Raw genomic sequence first — 22,932 nt, 5'->3', positions numbered from 1 at the left:
AAGGAAGGAAAATGAGGGGAACAACATAAAAAGAAGAATAAAAAACAAGAAGAAACAATATATGCAAATATGTTTAATTCATGTGAATATAGAAAATTATTGACACTGGTGATCACAGGCAAATGGACTGTGAATAAGAGAAAAAGAGAGCCCATATTTATTTATTAGGCCTCATATTATATTGCATATTTATCATATTTTAAAAGAAATTCTAATAGATATAGGGAAATAAAAGCAAAGAGTGATTTGGCATTAAAAATTTCATGTTGTGAACAAATTTTCTTAACACTCATGACAGTACTATATTTGAGAACCAGAAATATTAAAAAATATATGTCCATAAACTAGGGATTGGTTAATTCCTTATTAATATAATGAAATACTATACACCCAATATAATCACCTTATTGAAATCTTCTTTATGACACAGGCATATGTTAATGTAGGAAAATTTACTGAATTAAAAAGACTATATCTAACTAAAAAATTTCTGCATATGAGGGCAAATGAAAATACCAACAAAATGAAAAGAAAAACCTCAAAATAGTAGAAAACACTTGAAAACCATATATCTGATAAAAGTTAATATCCAAAATAGATTTCCCAGGTGGCACAGTGATAAAAATCTGCCTGCTGATGCAGGAGACACAAGACACTTCGGTTTGATCCTTGGGTCAGGAAGAATCCCCTGGATTAGGAAATGGCAACCCACTCCAGTAATCCTACCTGGAAAATCTCACGGACAGAGAAACCTGGTGGGCTACAGTCTATGGAGTCACAGAGAGTCAGATACAACTGAGTGAACAATCACATACACAATACCCAAAATACATAAGGGAGTCATACAACTCAATACAAAAAGAAAATCCGATTTTTCTAAATGGTCAGAAAAACTGAACAGACATTTTTTCAAAGACACGCAGATGACCAACATGGAAAGGTACTCAGCATCACTAATAATCAGGGAAATTTAAATCAAAACCACGAGATAATATCTCACCACTGTTGGAATGGCTAACATCGAAAAGAAAAGAGAGAAGAGGTATTAGTGAAGAAAGGAGAAAAGGAAAACCCTTTGCACTATTGGTAGGAATAAAAATGGATGTGGCACTATGGAAAACAGTATGGAGATTTCTCAAAATATCAAAAATAGAACTGCCATATGATCCAGAAATTCTACTTCTGGATATATAACCAAAGGAAATGAAGATAGGAATATGAACAGATATCTTTACTATTATGTTCATTGTAGCATTGTTTATTAACATTAATGGCCAAGATATGGAAAACAGTACAAGTGATATATATTATATATATGTAATGAAATATTGTATAACAAATATTTATAACTGTATAAGATCCCTTGGAGAAGAGATAGGCTACACACTTCAGTAATCTTCAGCTTCCCTGGTGGCTCAGATGGTAAAGAATCTGCATGTGAAATTGAACTGAGGGCTAATTCCTAAAGAGAAAAGTTGCTTTCAAGAAAAAAAGGCACATGGGAAAGAAGAAAAAGCAAAGTCATATATTTCACATCACACGTTATTAAAAGTACTTTACATACTGATTGCAGCTAAAGGACAGTTGTTCTTTAGGTTTACTTTAATGCCATTATTAAGAAAAAATGAGGTATAATTTTCCAGTTAGTCCAGGAAATAACCTAGAAAACAGTGAAATTTTCCTATATACACACATAGTGTTTTGTCTCAAAGGCATCAATATATGAGGATAGTTTATCTGAAATCATGAAAAGGATTACCAATAAATATCTATCAGAGTAATGGTACTTTTCCTTCTGAATATACAGAGCAATGGAGAAGGGAATGGCAACCTATTCCAATAATCTTGCCTGGAGAATCCCAAGGACAGAGGGGCCTAGCGGACTACAGTTGAAGGGGTCACAAGAGTCGGACGCGACTGAGTGACTAACACACACACACACATACAGTACAATTTTTTATTTTGTAATTTTTTGTCGCTACTATTATTCTAACTTTTTAAAGAAATTGCTGAGGAAGTTTTAGAGTTTATTTGAAAACTGTACCACACAATCCTACAATTTTCACCACTGCAAAAAAAAACAATGGGGAGATAGCTTCAAAATTGCTCTCTTAGATATTCATATAGTTAAGATGGTTATCTATTAGCACCCTCTGATGATCAACCAGTGTGTCTTAGATTGTCACCTACCACTTGATTGTACCATGAAAAATGGATTCTGCTCTATAAACTAATCAATTGTCATGAAAATATTGGCAGGGGCCCATAAGATAAGTGGAGAAGGCAATGGCACCGCACTCCAGTACTCTTGCCTGGAAAATCCCATGGACAGAGGAGCCTGGTGGGCTGCTGTCCATGGGGTCGCAAAGAGTCGGACACGACTGAGCGACTTCACTTTCACTTTTCACTTTCATGCATTGGAGAAGGAAATGGCAACCCACTCCAGTGTTCTTGCTTGGAGAATCCCAGGGACGGGGGAGCATGGCAGGCTGCCATCTATGGGGTCGCACAGAGTCGGACACGACTGAAGCGATGCAGAAGCAGCAGCAGCAGCAGCAGTATAAGATAAAAAACAAAAATGGGTCAGATTATAGGTCAATTAATAAAAAACATACCCTTGGAGAAGGAAAGCAAAATTTCATAGTGGTGGTTAAGGAGCAAAAATGATATCACAATTTCCAGACTCTCAACCCTGCTGATAAGAAGATAATTTAAATGCAATTGAATGGTTACAGGAGCCCATGTACAGCAGGGCAATTTTCAAAGTGGGAAAGTAGAGATTGAAAAGCATGATTCAGGTATAGACGACCTTATTTGCAAAGCAAAAGTAGAGAGACAGATGTAGAGATTAAATGTATAATTATCAAGGAGGGAAGGGGAGTGGGAGGAATTGGGAGATTGGGATTTACATATTTAAACTATTGATACTATGTATAAAATAGATAACAAATGAGAATCAACTGTATAGCACAGAGAACTCTGCTCAGTGTTCTGTGCTGACCTGAATGGGAAAGAAATCCAAACAAGAGGGGATTTATGTACAAATTCAGAAAACTAAGATCATGGCATCTGGTCCCATCACTTCATGGCAAATAGATGGGGAAACAGTGGAAACAGTGTCAGACTTTATTTTGGGGGGCTCCAAAATCACTGCAGATGGTGATTGCAGCCAGGAAATTAAAAGACGCTTACTCCTTGGAAGGAAAGTTATCACCAACCTAGATAGCATATTGAAAAGCAGAGACATTACTTTGCCAACAAAGGTCTGTCTAGTCAAGGCTATGGTTTTTCCAGTGGTCGTGTATGGATGTGAGAGTTGGACTGTGAAGAAAGCTGAGCACTGAAGAATTGATGCTTTTGAACTGTGGTGTTGGAGAAGACTCTTGAGAGTCCCCTGGACTGCAAGGAGATCCAACCAGTCCATCCTAAAGGAGCTCCGTCCTGGGTTTTCATCAGAAGGACTGATGCTGAAGCTGAAACTCCAGTACTTTGGCCACCTCATGCGAAGAGTTGTCTCATTGGAAAAGGCCCTGATGCTGGGAGGGGTTGGGGGCAGGAGGAGAAGGGAACGACAGAGGATGAGATGGCTGGATGACATCACCAACTCGACAGACATAAGTTTGAGTGAACTCCGGGAGATGGTGATGGACAGGGAGGCCTGGCATGCTGTGATTCATGGGGTCGCAAAGAGCCAGACACGACTGAGCGACTGAGCTGAACTGAACTGAAAAGCAAGTTACCGATCAAGCAGAAAAGGAAGGTTAGACTAAATATTGTGCCACTAGATTAGAGTCAGAAACATCTGTTTGAACTCATGTTTCACCCAGTGTATATACAGATGAAGAAATATACAAACAAATACATGTATGTGTGTATACGTGGGTTAATACAATGCCTAGCTCCTTCCACTTGAAAAGTTAGAAGCAGTGAAACCCCAAAAGCAGCAAACATACCCAGTACTCAGATCTTGGTTTTAAAATGTTATTCATCAGTAAAAGGAACTAGAGCTCTTTGGAGAAATGACTGATTCTAAAGTTGGCACAGAGAAAATATATAAGCTGAGAGTGTCATACTATGACAGAAAGAAAGTGCTCAAAAATAAAAAGATTAGGGTAGGTCAAAGGCACAGAGGAGCTACCTAAAAGATCTCCCAATAGGCAAAAGTGGAACAATTTATGCAACAAAAGTAATAAAGTAGTATTGCATTATAAACCCAAGAATAAAATTAATATCAGTGAGCCCATGCTATTAAAAATAAGTGATTGAATAATTAAATGGGAGAGAAAAGACAAATCTTTACAGAAAAATTTCAGACATTCTTCTGCCCAGGAGGTGAAGTTTAACTCTGACTGAGGGTGGACTGGCTTTGGTGACTTGCTTACTTTCATAGAACAGAGCTTGGAAAGAAGAAAATGATAACTCCACAGTGGGAAAACCTGACAAACACAAATTAACCAAGGGATAAGGTTAAGATCACCATTGATACCTTGTGGATAAATGTATCCCTGATAAGACCTCATGGTTAGGTTAGTTCACCTTCGTGGTAGTTTTTCTGAAAATCCCACCTCTCCAGTCTAAACAAGAGAAAAACATCAGAAGAACAAACTTAAGGGGCATTTGACATGAAACCTGGCCACAAGAAAAGACTGGAAGTGTTACAAAACAAAGAAAACATTGTGACTGAATGTCGTGTTGTATCCAAAATTTAAATAATGCCATTTGCAGCGTCATGGTGCTGTTGTTCTATCAGTCAGTCCTGTCTGACTCCTTACAACCTCATGGACTGTAGCACGTCGGGCCTTCTTGCCCTGCAGCAACATGGATGAACTTAAAGATCAGTCGTTATACTGAGTAAAGTAAGTCAGACAGAGAAGGAGAAATATCATGTGACACTCCTTATATGCTGAAGCTAAAAAGAAATGATACCAATGAACTTATTTACAAAGCAGAAACAGATTCTCAGACTTAAAGAACTATGTTTTCAGGAGAGGGAGGAAGGATGTCGGGAAAGGATAGCTAGGGAGTTTCAGATGGACACGTACACACTGCTCTATTTAAAGTGGATAACTAACAAGGACCTACCATGTAGCACAGGGAACTAATGTGGCAGGCTGGATGGGAGAGGAGTTTGGGGGAGAATGGATACATGTATGTTTATGTCTGGGTCCCTTTGCCATCACCTGAAACTATCATAATACTGTTAGCTTACTCCAATACAGAATAAAATTTTTTGAGAAAAATGAAAAAGCAAAAATAAAAAATTTGAAAAGCACATTAATGGAAGAAGTGATGAAATCCCAAAAAATGTATCTCTTTTGCTAATATTTAAATTTTTTAGCTTTTTAATTTATTTACATATTTTTTTATTGAACAATAATTACTTTACAGAATTTTGTTGTTTTCTGTCAAATCTCAATATGAATCAGCCATAGGTATATATATATCCCCTCTCTTTTGATCCTCCCCCACATCTCCCTGAAGAATTATTTACAGGGCAGCAATTGAGAAATAGGGCTTCCCTGGTGGCTTAGAGGGTAAAGCATCTGCTTGCAATGCAGGAGACCTGGGTTCGATCCCTGGGTCGGGAAGATCTCCTGGAGAAGGAAATGGCACCCCACTCCAGTACTCTTGCCTGGAAAATCCCATGGAAGAAGGAGCCTGGTAGGCTACAGTCCATGGGGTCACAAAGAGTCGGACACGACTGAGTGATGACACACAATGGAGAAATAGACACAGAGAATAGACTTATGGACATGGGGAGAGGGGAGGAGAGGGTGAGATGTATGGAAAGAGTAACATGGAAACTTACATTACCATATGTAAAATAGATAGCCAATGGGAATTTGCTGTATGGCTCAGGAAACTCAAACAGGGGCTCTGACTAATATTTAAATATTTTTGAGCAATTATTGTCTTGTTAAAATTTTGCTTGAACTCTGCTTACATGGTAAAAATATTTCTGAATACTAATAATTGTGACCTGTTAGCTCATATTATTAAAATACCAAGACAGAAAGCAAAATAAACTTCCAATGGGCTCTGTGTATAAAGAAAGTCAGAAAATACATATCAATTTTTAATTTTATAATAGGAGAAATATAGCATACATAATATTTTGAAAAATGTGATATCACCAAGATTATTTTTTAAGAAGTATACCTTGCAGATGGCAAATACTAGGTTTCCAATGCTAACATTTTTTTTAACATCATCCTCTTTTCCGTATTTTGAAATTTTGAGTTCTTTGAGTTTGTTTCTTTTGGGGCTAACTAAAGGCTGAGGCTTATATGAAATAACAGACTATTCAATGTTCATCAGTTGTGGATGTGTTTGTGCTTATCTACATGAGTATGTTCTTGAAATTAAGACAAAAGAAAAGCCAACAAAAAGTTAACAATCACTGTTAGGTTGTATTATCACCTCGTAAAAAAACTTGATATTTATTTTTCATAAATTTCAAATTTTTTAGGATTAAATGAGGTAATATCCAGCAATCCCACTGCTGGGCATACACACCGAGGAAACCAGAATTGAAAGAGACACGTGTACCCCAGTGTTCATCGCAGCACTGTTTATAATAGCCAGGACATGGAAACAGCCTAGATGTCCATCAGCAGATGAATGGATAAGAAAGCTGTGGTACATATACACAATGGAGTATTACTCAGCCATTAAAAAGAATACATTTGAATCAGTTCTAATGAGGTGGATGAAACTGAAGCTTATTATACAGAGTGAAGTAAGCCAGAAAGAAAAACACCAATACAGTATATTAACACATATATATGGAATTTAGAAAGATGGTAATGATAACCCTGTATGCGAGACAGCAAAAGAGACACAGATGTTTAGAATGTACTTTTGGACTCTGTGGGAGAGGGAGAGGGTGGGATGATTTAGAAGAATGGCATTGAAACATGTATACTATCATGTAAGAAACGAATCGCCAGTCTATGTTCAATACAGGATACAGGATGCTAGGGGCTGGTGCACAGGGATGAGCCAGAGAGATGATATGAGGTGGGAGGTGGGAGGGGAGGTTCAAGATTGGGAACTCATATACACCCGTGGTGGATTCATGTCAATGTATGGCAAAACCAATACAGTATTGTAAAGTAAAATAAAGTAAAAAGAAAAATTTAAAAATAAATAAATAAAGGTAATATCTGCAAAGTGTTTAGCACAGTGCTGTAAAATATTCAGTAACCTAGGTAAATTAATTTTTAAATTTGGAGAAACCAATTTATAAGGTGAAGCATAATCATAGTAAAGATTAAGAGAACTATGTTAAATATGGAAGATTAAAGAAAGTGCCATTTAGAAATAATGGGCACATTATATCGTGCAGAAAGAAATTTCTGTAGAGAGGTATAATATTATAAAGAAAAATGATCAAGAAGTGGGTGAGAGAATTGATTTTTTTATTAAGTGGAGAAACTAGTGATCAGGAAGAAGTGGAAATATTCAGTGGACTTGAAAATGTGAGAAGCTAAGGCCTAAGCAAATGTTTTCAGGTTCTAATATTACAATTACATGGTGTTGAGTGTTGAGCTTACCAGATGGTTGTTTTAGACGAAGTCTATTGCAGTTAAGTAGGAAATGGCAACCCACTCCAATATTGTTGCCTGGGAAATCCCATGGACAGAGGAGCCTGGCAAGCTACAGTTCATTGGGTTGCAAAGAGTCAGACAGGATGGAGCAACTGACACACACACACACAGAGCAGTTGAAGAGAGCAAGACAAAAATAAGAAGGGACTATTACAAAGCCCAAAAGAACATATAATCAGAACATAAGTAGCATTCATCTTTTACAGCCTACATAGAGTTACTTTTTTATTACACTCATTCTGTTTCAAAATTTGGTAACAAATTATTTTTATTTCAAAATAGGTTTTCCTTTTGTCATCATTTCTCCAGACTAGAACTTAATGGAAAATCTTACAAATGCATCACTCCAAAATGTTTTTTTTTAATATGACTGAAATCCACAATTGAAATACATTTCCTACTGTGCTTTTTATTATTATTGAATGGTGACAACAGATAAAATTGTCTTTTTCTACTGAGTTAAAACCCATGTACTTAAACTGCATTACCATCGTAATTCATTACACTATTGGAACTGCTACTTTAGACTACTAGGAGGGTGTGTGTGTGTGTGTGCATGTGTGTGTGTGCTCAATTACATCCAACTCTTTGTAACTCCATAGACTGTAGCCTGCCAGGCTCCTCTGTCCATGGAATTTTCCAGGCAAGAGTACTGGAGTGGTTGCCATTTCCTTCTCCCGGGGATCTTCCTGATCAAACCCATATCTCTTGTCTCCTGCATTCCCAAGTGGATTCTTTACCACTAACAGGATAAGGTTTTTCAGACGGTAAAGAATCTGCCTGCAATGCAGGAGACTAGTGTTTGATCTCCAGGTTGGAAAGATCTCCTGGAGAAGGGAATGGCAAACCAATCTGGTATTCTTGCCTGGAGAATTCCATGGACAGAGGAGCCTGGCAGACTGCAGTCCATGGACTTGCAAAAGAGTCGGACAGGACTGATCAAATAACACACTTACTTAAGAAGGTAAGCCAGTATATTTCTACTCTTTATTATTAGAGTACAGACTGAAGGGGAATGAAATAAAAAATCTCAAAACCTGAAGCTTATATGTAGACTGTATATTTAGAGATTATAGAGTATACTTGTATTGGAATGAACTGAAAAGTAGACTGCAAAAAATTCATGTGCTGGAAAAAATGTTTCAAAATATAAAGCAATTAAATTTAGGTATCTTTTAAGAGAACCAGGGGTTGACTGGCTCTCCAGCTAATAAATTTTAACATCTTCAAATGTATTATTCAAAATCCCCTTCAGAATAATGTGAAGAAAGATGGACTATTAGGATTCATATATTTTCACTAGTGTAGTTTAGAAGATGAATTTAAATATATCATTATGTACAGTTGCTATTTAAAGCCCAAACTAGTGTCTGAAGCCCAAACTAATGTTTGATATAGGGATTATATTTAGAATCCTAGCATTTGGTGGTGGTCATAGTGGTGTTAATGACCACCCCCACCCCGCTTTTTTTTTTAAACATGCAGTGTTTGGATTTTGTGCAAAGTGAGTATGGCCCTTTAAATTATTTTTCTCAGTCATCTGCCCTGTTAAAATACGACCTTTCTCTGTTAAAAAAAAAAAAAAAAAAAAAAGCAAATGGTAAAGCCTGAAGTTCAAATACGAGCTGCTTTCTTACATCTTCACAAGGAGCTGGCAAATTCTGAAGCTCCTTTGGAGCAAGAACCAGTCATATTTAGATCCCAGGAAGAACCATCTTTTTTTTTTTTTAACCTTTTTGTTTTGTATTGGAGTACGGCTGATTGGACCTAGAAACTGATATTGAGTGAAGTAAGTCAGACAGAAGAGCCATCCTGAGTCCAGCTCACACATCTGTGCCGTTCGCCCACTGGGGTTTACCTTTTCTCTTTGGACCAGACTTTAGCAGAAATCGCCGAACTAACACAGGTATCACCAACTATACCTATAGCTATTGTTCTCAGCATATATCATTTTAACCAGTGCCACTTGACTGCATATATGGAGCACAAAGAATAGAAACTTTAAAAAGTAATTCAGTAAATTTAATCTTGTAGGAAAAAGAGCTAAATCGTTCAGATTTAAAAATTACTTTACAAGGTAAATTACCTTATATTTTTTCATGGTTTACCATTGAATACAACCATAGTGTTGTTAGCCAATATTTCAATATATCTCTTGGATTAACTGAGTGGATAAACCAAATGATCACATCAATGAAGGCAAGGTATGAGTAATAAAATAGTTATTTAATCAGTGATTAATTGTTCTTGTCTGTATAACACTGTGTATTTCTATTTCAACCTGCATCCAGAATTTTCTCATATATGTGATGTAGCTTCCATATTCTTCATATATTCCAAATCTGGTAAAGAATTTTTAAAAGCATTATAAATCTATTTCTGTACAATTGTGTTGTCTTATGAGAAGTTATCTTTAGTAAAGTTTAAATGCCATAAGTGAATATTATGAACACAGAGGCCTATATATTTTAATCATATTATAAAAGATAACAATGGAGCATAATTCTCTGAGGAAATGAAAATATATAAAAAGTATTTTGTTTGATGACACACTGGCAAACATAAGAATTTTTAATTTTTTGTTATCAGAATTCTATTATATAGAATATTGTTGTTATTATCAAAATTATATTTAAACTATTTGAAGTAAATTAACTTTTCAAAAAATTGCAAATAGCAATATCAATTTAATATAAATATATTAATATAAATACTTATATATAAATATTAATTTATTTCAAGGAAAATAAACATATGGTTGCTTTTAACCTATATGTTCAAATATTATGGACATAATGCCACATACCCTACAGGATTACTTGATTACAAATAAACCAATTCGAATCACATTTTTAGGGCTTTCATTTTTAACGACTTGTTGGAAGAGGTTCTTTCAAAGATAATGGGAAGTAAACTATCTTTAATCATGAAAAAGGAATGAAGATAAAAAGAGAGAAAAATATCAGGAGAACTGAGGAAAGAGAAATTTTACAATATATTATGTAACAGTATCTTTACAATACAAAGTGACTCATAAAATTTATATTGGCATTTTTCTGGATAGAGAGAGTTTTTAAGTGTAATATGACTATTTCAAATGTCATAGCACTGTTACCCTTTTAAAGTTGAAGTATATACCACATTTAGAGAACTCCAGGTAATAGGTGAAATGATATCTAAAGAGATGTTAATGGATAATTTTAAGAATGGGAAAGAAAATAATCTGAGACAAAAATCTTTCTTAAAATTGCAAAAGTAAAATCATGCATCAGTAATTAAATGGCATGAAATACTGATGTTAGCAAAACACAAAGAACCCAGAAAGATAGAACCTGAAAACTTGGTTTAAACAAAAACCTGTAGATTTATATGTCTTAGAATTGTTATTAAAATTTTTTAGAGATGAGTGGAAAACATGCAACGTATGCAACGGTGAAGCACATTCCTTCCAAAAAGCCAAATCGCAAAGAAAGTGAGTGTATTTTGCTCCCAATCCCTACTGAATTATGTTATTATTCTTTCCCTTAGTAAATAATTTTTATAAGTAATTTCATTTTAATTTAGCATATGACACATTATGTCTAACTCGTTCTCAAGATTTTATCATTTAAAAAATCTACCTAGTGGACTTTACATAGTAGGAAGAAAAAAATTACATAAATCTCCTTTATTGGGGAAAAAAAAAACTTTGTCAGCTCTATTCAAACGTATTTATAACCTACATGCTTTATGAGAAATAGTGTGACTATTAAAATATTTTTCTTTTAATCTCCAGAGACAAAAGAGCAGCTAATTTACACAGAAGTGAAAACAGTCACTTCACAGTCCAACCAGACAAAGATAACAAGAACTGAATCACCTGAAGAAAAAGGTAAAGTTTGTGTAGAGGACTAGCTTGTTGTTGTTTAGTCACTAAGTCATGTAAGACTCTTTTGCGACCCCATGGACTGTAGCCCACCAAGTTCCTCTGTCCATTGATTTCCCAGGCAAGAGTACTGGAGTGGGCTGCCGTTTCCTTCTTCAGGAGATCTTCCCAAACCAGGAATCAAACCTGCATCTCCTGCTTGGCAGGTGGATTCTTTACCACTGACCCACCAGGGAAGCCAGACCTAGCTTACATCTTCTCCAATTGCTCAGTTTACCATGGTACCAAATTACTAAGCCTGCCCAGTTTCATGGGGTTGTTTAAACTATATCCAATAACCTAAACAAAAAAAGTAGTATTGAAAATGAAATGCCCATATTTAGTATATTGCAGATAATTATTGTAGTTTGCGTGCTATATACATAAATTTGCAACTGAGCAATCAAGTGGGAGCATTCATTCTTTTCAATTTGTTTGGAAACAGTTGTGACTTTTCTGATGTCATTATCCACTTGTTCTATGAAATTTCAAGAAACAATGAGTGATTAATATTATTTGATACATGTTTGGAGTTATAATTTCTTCTACTGCTGAAACTATAGCAAAGTTCCAATAAGAAAATGATGGGTATTTATATATATATACTTTGTATGCATGGAAGCACACAATATTTATAAAATTATAAATATACTCTGATCATGGGTCAATCAAATTGACTTATACAGATATGTTTTAGAAGTATGTTTGCATTCCAAAAACCAAATACCTATATTTGATATTTACTTTGTATTTATAAATCATAGAGATGAATCAGAGGTTTATTCTGATAAAGTTAGAATAAGTGACGAAGTGTCGGACACGACTGAGTGACTTCACTTTCACTTTTCACTTTCATGTATCGGAGAAGGAAATGGCAACCCACTCCAGTGTTCTTGCCTGGAGAATCCCAGGGATGGCAGAGCCTGGTGGGCTGCCGTCTGTGGGGTCGCACAGAGTCGGACAGGACTGAAGTGACTTAGCAGCAGCAGCAGCAGAATAAGTGACTTTCCTAAGAGATAGATATTAACAGAACAGAATAACTCTCAGTTCACTGATGTTTCAAATTGTTCATTATCCATTTCAGTTTATAATTTCAAGTTTGAAGACATTCAAGAGTTAGGGTTTTGAATTTATGGAACATCTCCCTCTAAACCCTGCTCTGTAACTTAATCTTTACTCTGCTGATCTTCTCAGCCTCTTTTTTTTTTCTCCCCCTCCGGACAGGGTCTTCAGTCCCCTTTCCTTGGTTTTGCACAGTAGTGATTCTCGGAATTTTCTGTTTCCTTCTCCTTTTAACAACAGGAATCTTAGGATTTATGGGTAAGTTCACAAGACCTGTGCCCTGAACCAAATGTTTCCTTCCTTGGGAATTATTATTTTTACCAGTCTTCTTTTCCTAGTAGTTCCAAAGCTATGATCTCCAGTGCTACCCAAGACATCTTTCCACCATCACCACTAATGTAACCACTTGGACAATTACCAAGTTCCTCAGAAGTTTCTAATGTCTTCTTTACTGACACAGCCTGGATCATATTCAGGATATTTCCAGGAAAGACTATATTTCAGACTTTATTGATGACTGATCATACTTTGTGCACATTAATTTCTCTGTACTCTCTGACGCCTTTTCATAAATGGTCCAGTCCTCCTGCAATCTCCTTTCTGCAGTCCAAACTTACTTTTTAAAATTGTTTATTCTCACAAACACCTAATACAACCCAACAATGCTTTTGCTCCTATACTCTTACAGTCCCCTCCTAAAGTCAAGAGACTTTCAAAATCCTATTGCTCTTGCCAGATAAACTTCTCCGAGTATATCTATGATCATGTCATCAAAATGCCAAGAAACTGTCTCATCCTGTATTAAATTATGTTAAAATTCGCCTACTTATATTTGCTTTTGTGAATCACAGTTTTATTTCAACCAAATGAGTTTGAGCTTTCTTCCCTACGTCCAAATTGGCTTCAGATAACTTTAGATAGCTTGCTGGTCTGCAAGGTTCTCTAAGTCTCTCTGCCACAGTACATGTGTTTATGCTATTCTCTTCATCTGGACAGGCTTCCTCATGTAGCCTGCCTCTGCCTATGGGCATTTTAGACATCCCTCAAGGCCCATTTCATAGGACATGGATGACATTTCTAAATCATCCATGATGTATTTTCTAACTCCCTAACTTGATGTCAGTTCTCTCTGTCTAAAACCCATTTTGTGACTTTTTGTTATTATTTTCTACTGGAGTATAATTGCCTTATAATGTTGCTTTAGAGTCTGCTGTACAGTGAAGTGAATCAGCTATATGTATAAATATACCCCTCCCTCTTGGACCTCCATCCCACCCATCTAGGTCATCACGGAGCACCAGGCTAAGCCTGCTATGCTCTACAGCAGGTTCTCACTGGCTATTTTATACAGGGTAGTGTATGTTTGTCAGTCCTAATCCCCCAATTCGTCCCGCTCTCCCCTTCCCCTTCATGTCCCCATGTCCGTTCTCTCCCTCTGCGTCTCTATTCCTGCAAATAGGTTCATCAGGACCATTTTTTTAGATTCCATATATATGCATTAATATGCAATACTTGCTTTTCTCTTTCTGACTTATACTCTGTATAACAGGCTCTACGTCTGTCCACCTCAGTTTAATTGACTCAAATTCATCTTTATGACTAAGTAACAGTCTATGTGTTTATGTACCACAACTTCTTTATCCACTCATCTGTCAGTGGGCATCTATGTTGCTTCCATGTCCTGAATATTGCAAATAGTGCTGCAATGAACATCGGGGTACATGTGTCTTTTTGAATTATGGTTTTCTCAGGGTATATGCCCAGTAGTGGGATTGCTGTTTCATATGATAGTTTTATTCCTAGTTTTTTTAAAGGACTCTCCATACTGTTCTCCATAGAGACTGTATCAATCTACATTTCCACCAATAGTGCAAGAGGGTTTCCCTTTTCTCCACATCCTCTGCAGCATTTATTGATAAACCAAACTCTTTGAATTGTATGCCTGTGTTATACATATAATCATGTATATAACAGATATATATTACTTTTATTAGCATACAATTCTCCAACCATGTATTCCCACTTTTACTGAGTAAAATTCAGTGACTTCAAGTATATTCAGAGGTGCACAACCATGAAACAGACTGTTCATCATTCAATTGTGTCCAATGCTTTGTGACCCCATGAGCTGTGGGTAACCAGGCTCTTCTGTCCATGGGATTCCCCAGACAAGAATACTGGAGAGGGTTGCCGTTTCCTTCTCCAGGAGATATTCCAGACCTAGGGATCAAACCTAGGTCTTCTGCATTGCAGGCAAATTCTTTACTATCTGAGCCACCAGGGAAGCCTAACTTTTATCAATATTAGAACATTTTCCTTACTCCAAAACGAAATCTCACACTTGTTAGCTATTGCTTCCCATTTCTCTCAAAATTTGCTAGCCTAAAGCAACCAATAATCTATTTTATGTCTTTCTAGATTTTCCTGTTCTGGACATTTCTTAAATGTGGAATCATATAATACATGGTCTTTTGTGACTGGCTTCTTTCACTTAACATGATGTTTCCAAGGGTCATTCATGATAGGATATATCAACTTGGCATTCCCTCTAATTGCCAAAAAATGTTCCACTGTACAGATATAATTAATCTATATATTAATCTTTTATCAGCTATATAATTTGTAAATATTTTCCCATTATTTGTATTACTTTTCACTCTCTTGTAGTAACTTTTCATGTGTAAAAGCTTTTAATTTTGATGAAGCCCAGTATACTCTTACTTTGACCACATATGTTTTGGTATGATATCTAAGAAACCATTGCCTAATCCAGGATCACAACTTTCACCTATGTTATCTAATGTCATAATTTTAACTTCATGTGTGTGTTTGATCCATTTTGAGTTAATTTTCATATGTGATGTAAGGTGAATATGAGGTATCTTTCCATTTATTTAAGTCTTTAATTTTTGATGATTTTCTTTTGAAAGTACATGTTTTACACATCTTTGTTAAATGTACTCCTGAATATTTTATTATTTTTGATGCTATTATAAATGGAACATTTTTCTTAATGTTATTTTCAGATTAGCCATTGCTAGCCCATGGGGTCACTAAGAGTCAGACACGACTGAGCGACTTCACTTTCACTTTTCACTTTCATGCACTGGAGAAGGAAATGGCAACCCACTCCAGTGTTCTTACCTGGAGAATCCCAGGAACAGCAGAGCCTGGTGGGCTGCCATCTATGGGTTCGCACAGAGTTGGACACAACTGACGCGACTTAGCAGCAGCAGCAGGAGCATTCCCAAAGGCTTTTTTAAGATGTAACCTTTTGTCTTCCTATATAGTCTAATCTCTCCAAAAAGCACAGGAATTAAACTCCTGAACATTAACTGACATATTAAAATTTAAGTTATGCCTATTAGTCTGCCCCATGTTATGCCTTCCTAGAGCTAATGATGTACAGTAAAGTTTTCCAGGGTCAATTACCAGAGCCTCCGCTGGACAATGGAACACAAGAAAATTCCACATCTAAAAACATGACTCTCAAAGAGAAACCACTTAACACAGGTATGTAGACGTAAAGACTGAGACCGACATGTTTCTTCTCTGCTTCTCTCAATCACTTGATAACCTACTCAAACTGGATTTTATTTTAGAATCAGCCAGTTGTGGAGTCCAACTTTCATTTCATTTCATTGGGGAAAAAAAAAACAAAAAACCTCAGCCTTTCCCAATGGTTAGATTCTTCTGTATACATGATATATTCTTTTAAATCACTGTTTCACAAAATAATACTTTTTCTACCAAAAAGTTCTAACTCTCCTTTAGCACATTCTCTAATCATTATTATATGCTCTCTTGTGGATATGTAGATCAGGTACTAGGTTTATGTACCTGATATACATAAACAGGTACAATGTATTAATGCTAAGTTAAGATCAGCTCTGTACCTATAGATTTTACTTAGTCTAGAGAATGCTTCCCTTGTGGCTGCAATGCTGGAGACCTGGGTTCAATCCCTGGGTTGAGGAGATCCCCTGGAGAAGGAAAGGCTACCCATTCCAGTGTTCTGGCCTGGAGAATTCCATGGACTGTTTAGTTCACAGGGTCGCAAAGAGTCAGACCCGAGTGAGCAACTTTCACTTTCTTTCTTTCAGAGAATACAAACAAGTTGTTTTCCCCTGTGAACTCCTATCTGTAGAGATTGTGAGAAAAAACAACAATTTTCTAAGATATATTTCCTAGAGAATTTTAATAGTATTATGAATAGATTCGGAGAGATGCAAGTCATCTCCCCAAGGCCAGGAACTTAGAAATGAAGTCCATCCATCTCATGAAATCAATGGTTTTACAAGGACTAGAAAAGATTCCTCAGTAGCTAAGTTACAGAGCCTTCCTTTCAAAATACGCACTGAATGGTCTCCGGGGAATATCTTTTGTTTTTAAGGAAAGGAATGTAAAAGTAAATGGTCGTGTTGTGGACAGAAATGTTACTATTTTTCGGATGAATTGACTAACTTTGAAGAAAGTAAAAAAATCTGCAAGGAAATGAACTCCACACTTCTTAAGATAGAAGATCACGAAGAACTGGTGATGTATTTCTGCTTTCCATCTCACCCTGTATTCATCTTATTCACCTGGCCATCTGGACATTAGTTGTTGCCTAAATCTTTTTTTTTTTTTTTTTTAAGCCATGCAGGGTCTTCCTTGCTACCCTTGGGCTTTCTCTAACCGCGGTGACAGGGCTTCTTATTGAGCTGACTTCCCTTGTTGTGGAGTTTGGGCTCTAAAGCTCAGGCTCAGTAGTCGTAGTGCATAGGGTTAGCTGTCTGTTGCATGTGGAATCTTACTGGACTGGGGATCCAAGCTGTGTTCCCTGCATTGGCAAACAGATTCTTAACAACTTGACCACTGGGAAAGTCCTGTTAGCTAAATCTTAATGCTTGATAATATTTGAGTGTCCATAGTTTGCAGTGCTCTTTCCTGGAAAATCCCATGGATGGAGGAGCCTGGTGGGCTGCAGCCCATGGGGTCACTAAGAATCGGACATGACTGAGTGACTTCACTTTCACTTTTCACTTTCATGCATTGGAGAAGGAAATGGCAACCCACTCCAGTATTCTTGCCTGGAGAATCTCAGGGATGGGGGAGCCTGGTGGGCTGCCGTCTATGGGGTCGCACAAGAGTCAGACATGACTGAAGCGACTTAGCAGCAGCAGCAGTTTGTAGTTGTAAGTTGATTAAGATCTAGACAGTTCTCATCTTAAGGTCAGAAATACAAGTAGAAATGAATTAAAATTTCATTTAATTCATCTAATTCACCCACAGTTAGAACTTTTCCAGTAGAGCAAATGTAAAGGGGAACATGAAACAATTAGGGAAAAAATTATGCTTAAAATATATCATTTTTTCAGAAATAATTGTATTTTCATACTGATAATTTCATGGAAATATAGCTTCTCTCTGAAAAAAAAAATGTCATTTACCTCCAACAAAATCAAGAAGTACAATACCACTGAGTTTAGGGTAAAAGGAAGACTTAGTATGAATTTATAAAATTGAACATCAATTAATTCAAGCTCATATTAAATTTTAACTCATGCTAACTTCCAAGAAAATTGAACTAAATATTTCATAATCCTTATCAATATCCTTGATTTGAATAGAGAAATAATTTATTATTATTCTTTCAAGAAATATATTCTTACACTCCAAGTTAAGGAGAATCTTTTAATATTCTTTCACAGACACTAAGACTCACTCAATTATCTGTAAGATTACAATTACCCATATCTTTGACTTTTAACAACTCATAAATAGCTACAAGAATATGAACTTGAAAACCATCAAGAAAACAAAGCAAATCTGAACCCGAAAAGAAGACTTTTGCAGATCTGGATTAACTTCCTTTTTATTCCAAGGGGCTTCCCTGGTAGCTCAGATGATAAAGAATCTGCCTGCATTGCAGAAGACCTGGGTTCAATCCCTGGGTCAGCAAGATCCCCTGGAGAAGGGAATGGCAACTCACTCCAGTATTCTTGCCTGGAGGACTCCATGGACAGAGGAGACTGGTGGGCTCAAAAATTACCTTTAGTCTAGAAGCCCTAATCTTTCATGTAGGATATCTTCACCAAGAAATAAGACCATCTATGAAAACCATGAAAATGAATGTCAAATCTTAAGAATAGATGGTATGTACGTAATTTTTTTCTGGGTAGAGAGACTAAGTTTTTGCCATATTCTCTATGGTGAAAGAAACAAAGGAAAAGTAAAAACAAACTAAGGATAAAAACTAAAGCAGAATAGAGAAGTACAGAATTTATAGTTGGAAACTCTCTTTAGTTCCTTTTCACACATTACTTTGCTTGTAATAAAACTGGTTATATTTTCTTTCCAACCTCTTTTAGGAAGATCACATGAGATAATATATGTACATTGTTGTTGTTTGTTGTTGTTTAGCTCCTAAGTCATGTCGACTCTTGTGACTCCATGGACTGTAGCCTGCCAGTCTCCTCTGTCCATGGGATTTCCCAGGCAAGAGTACTTGGGTGGGTGACCATTTCCTTCTCCAGGGAATCATCCTGAACAAACCCTCATCACCTTCATTAGCAGGCAGGTTCTTTACACTGAGCCACCAGGGAAATCCCAATGTATGTGCATAAATGTAGTAAAAATTAAGTTACAAGATGAACATCAGTTACATTTGTACTTATCAAGTAATTTCCAGATACCTATGTAAACATTTCATCTGGTAGAACAAGGACCACTTCTTCAAGATGCTCACTTCACAAAAAATAAGCACAGTAGTTTTGAAAAAAAGAATTTAAATGACATTGGTAAAACCTCACATCTGTCACACCTGAACCTCAAAATACCAACCAATTTTGCTCAGAATTTTTTTCTTGAGCTACAAGTGTCCATTTTGAAAGTAAATTAAGGTATTTTAATCTGAAGATTAAATAAGATAGGTACAGGATTTCCCCAGTGGTCCAATGGTTAAGACTTTACCTTCCAACACACAAGGTACAGATGTGATCCCTCGTCATGAAGCTAAGAGTCCACATGCCTCTTGGCTAAAAATCCAAAGCATAAAACAGAAACAATATTACAACACATTCAATAAAAGCTTTAAAAACTATTTAAATCCAAAAAATCTATTAAAAAAAAGATAGGTAAGCTAAGACGGTGTTATTTTATGTCTCATTTATGTCACTACATTTAATAAATATAACTAAGATTCTATTATTTTATCATTTGAACAGAATCAGGATGAAGTTGATCTTTATACTTTTTGTTACTCAAAATAATAAAAAGATTAAAAAGATTATTACTTCATTTCAGAATTATGAACAGACATTTTTCTCATAGAAATATCTCTTTTTATTGCAGCACTTCATTCAAAGTGGACTATCCTATTTCTATTGGATTGGATTATCTCGTAAAGGAATCAGAAATCAATGGACATGGGAAGATAAGTCAAAGCCTTTTCTAAAATTGTAAGTCTCTAAAATAGATAGTAAATAATAAGTCCCATATTCTAGTTTACATTTTGAAAAGTATATAGGGAAATGCACACTTTCAATATATAGACAAATATGCATTCATATATGGGCATATACAGGTGGCTCAGTGGTAAAGAATCCATTGGTAATGCAGGAGACACAGGTTTGACCCCTGGATCAGGAAGATCCCCTGAAGAATGGCAACACACTGCAATATTCTTGCCTGGGAAAACCCATGAACAGAGGAGGCTGGGAGGCTACTGTCCATGGGGTTGTAAAGAATAGGACATAACTTAGCAACTGAACACACACATGAGCATTGCATGTACATACAGACACACACATACAAAGAATTTAAGTTCAGAAAATGAGTGTATATATAGAGAGGGAAACTTTTCAACTTGTTGCTATAATCCTTATAAAGTATGTTTTAGGAAAGGCTAGGGCACCAAGGGATAGTTTCTTGTAAGGAAAGAAAAATATATATACCTTACCTTTGAACCAATATTTCTTATGTTTGCATTAGTGAATGTCTAGTTTACATTATTTATATGCTTTTATTTTAAGTGATTGGAAAGAGTCAAACAAGGGAAACTGTGCAAGTATTACAGCAACGAAGATGTCTGCTGCTGACTGTTCCAGATTCATGCACTTTATTTGTGAGAAGTAGATAGCTTGTCTTGCTACCTAATGAAACAACAACCAAAGACACATACAACAACTTTTCCTTATAAAAACTCAGACCCTTAGAAGTCCAGTCTGTATATCTCTCTTTCCAGAATGCTTTGTTATGGGCTGCACCTATATTTTAGCTTGATAGAGATACATTGTGGAGCCTCCACTTCTGCCTCTTTGAAACATAAATCCCAGATCACACCAGTTATGAGCACAGGTTGGCAGAGTGAGAAAGTATCAGTGCTTCTCATGAACCTTAGGACTGTGTAGTCAATTTCTGCAACTCACACAGATTTAGTAAGTAATCTTGCAAAATGTTGTCACTGTCATGTACATTTTACCTGGGATTTAATGCCAAGAATAAGTGAAGTCATTATTCGGTATCAATTGTATATACATTTGTTTGATTCCTTACTTTTCAGCAGAAAGACAGTATAGTAACAGAAAGAAAACAAATAGATCTGTGTTTCTGACCTATACCACAACTAATAGCTTGAATGCTCTCTGGCAAGTCCAGACTTCTGGGTGTGATTCCATATTACAAAGTAGCTGTACCATTTTGCATTCTATTAGCAGTGTATGAGAATTCCATTTGCTAGTGTCCAACTAACTTTAATATTGAAAAAATTTAAAACTATTTTTAATAAAGGTGTGGTATAATAAAAATATATTTGTATATCTCTAATGAATATTGCCGGGAGAAATACCGATAACCTCAGATATGCAGATGACACCACCTTTACGGCAGAAAGTGAAGAGGAACTAAAAAGCCTCTTGATGAAAGTGAAAGAGGAAAGTAAAAAAGTTGGCTTAAAGCTCAACATTCAGAAAACTAAGATCACGGCATCTGGTCCCATCACTTCACGGGAAATAGATGGGGAAACAGTGGAAACAGCGTCAGACTTTATTTTGGGGGGCTCCAAAATCACTACAGATGGTGATTGCAACCATGAATCTAAAACATGCTTACTCCTTGGAAGGAAAGTTATGACCAACCTAGATAGCATATTCAAAAGCAGAGACATTACTTTGCCAACAAAGGTCCACTAGTCAAGGCTATGGTTTTTCCAGTGGTCATGTATGTATGTGAAAGTTGGACTATAAAGAAAGCTGAGAGCCAAAGAATTGATGCTTTTGAACTGTGGTGTTGGAGAAGACTCTTGAGAGTCCCTTGGACTGCAAGGAGATCCAACCAGTCCATTCTAAAGGACATCAGTCCTGGGTGTTCATTGGAAGGACGGATGCTAAAGCTGAAACTCCAATACTTTGACCACCTCATACGAAGGGTTGACTCATTGGAAAAGACTCTGAGGCCGGGAGGCATTAGGGGCAGGAGAAGGGGACGACAGAGGATGAGATGGCTGGATGGCATCACCAACTTGATGGAAGTGAGTTTGGGTAAACTCCGGGAGTCGGTGATGGACAGGGAGGCCTGGCTTGCTTCGATTCATGATGTCGCAAAGAGTCAGACACGACTGAGCGACTGAACTGAACTGAATCAATAAATGATGTGCACCATCCTTTCATATGATCTCCTACGGTAAAGATTGATTAAATATTTTGCCTACTTCTATTGGGTTATTCATTTTCTTATTATTAAGCTCTGAGAGTTCTCTCTTTATATATTTTGGATATTAATATTTTTTCAGACATGTGTTTTATAAATACTGCCTTTCATTATACCTTGTATTCTCTTAACATTCTTTTTGGAAGTTTAAATGAGCAGAAGTTTAACTTGAAGAAGTGCAATAAATAATTTTTAAACATATGTTTTTATATATAAGAAGTTTTTAGTTAAGAAATCTTAATTAACCTGAACTTGAAAATTTTTCTCCTATGCCTTCTAGAAGCTCTAAATTTACATTGAATTCTATATTTCATTGCATTAATTTTGTATATAGTGCAAAGTATGGATTGAATTCTTTTTAAAAATGTTTTGCAAAAAGATGTCTAGTTATTTCAGCACCATTTTTTGAAAATTATACTCTTCTGTTGAATTATCATGGCACTTTAGTCAAAAATCAATTCACCACTTATACTTCTATTTCTAAACTCTATCCTATTTTATTGATCTGAATATCTGCCTTCTTTCACCAATACCTTGATTATTGTGAATTTATAGGAAGTTGTGTAGTGATGTGAGTTCTCCTGAACTGTCTTTTTCAAAATTGTTTTAACCTTTTTTTTTTTTTTGCAAAGAAGAAAAAACTTACTTAGTGGCCATTTTTTTATT

Source organism: Budorcas taxicolor, chromosome 5 (assembly GCF_023091745.1).
Source record: "Budorcas taxicolor isolate Tak-1 chromosome 5, Takin1.1, whole genome shotgun sequence".
Taxonomy (NCBI): Eukaryota; Metazoa; Chordata; class Mammalia; order Artiodactyla; family Bovidae; genus Budorcas; species Budorcas taxicolor.
Note: the sequence above shows the minus strand (reverse complement) of the source record.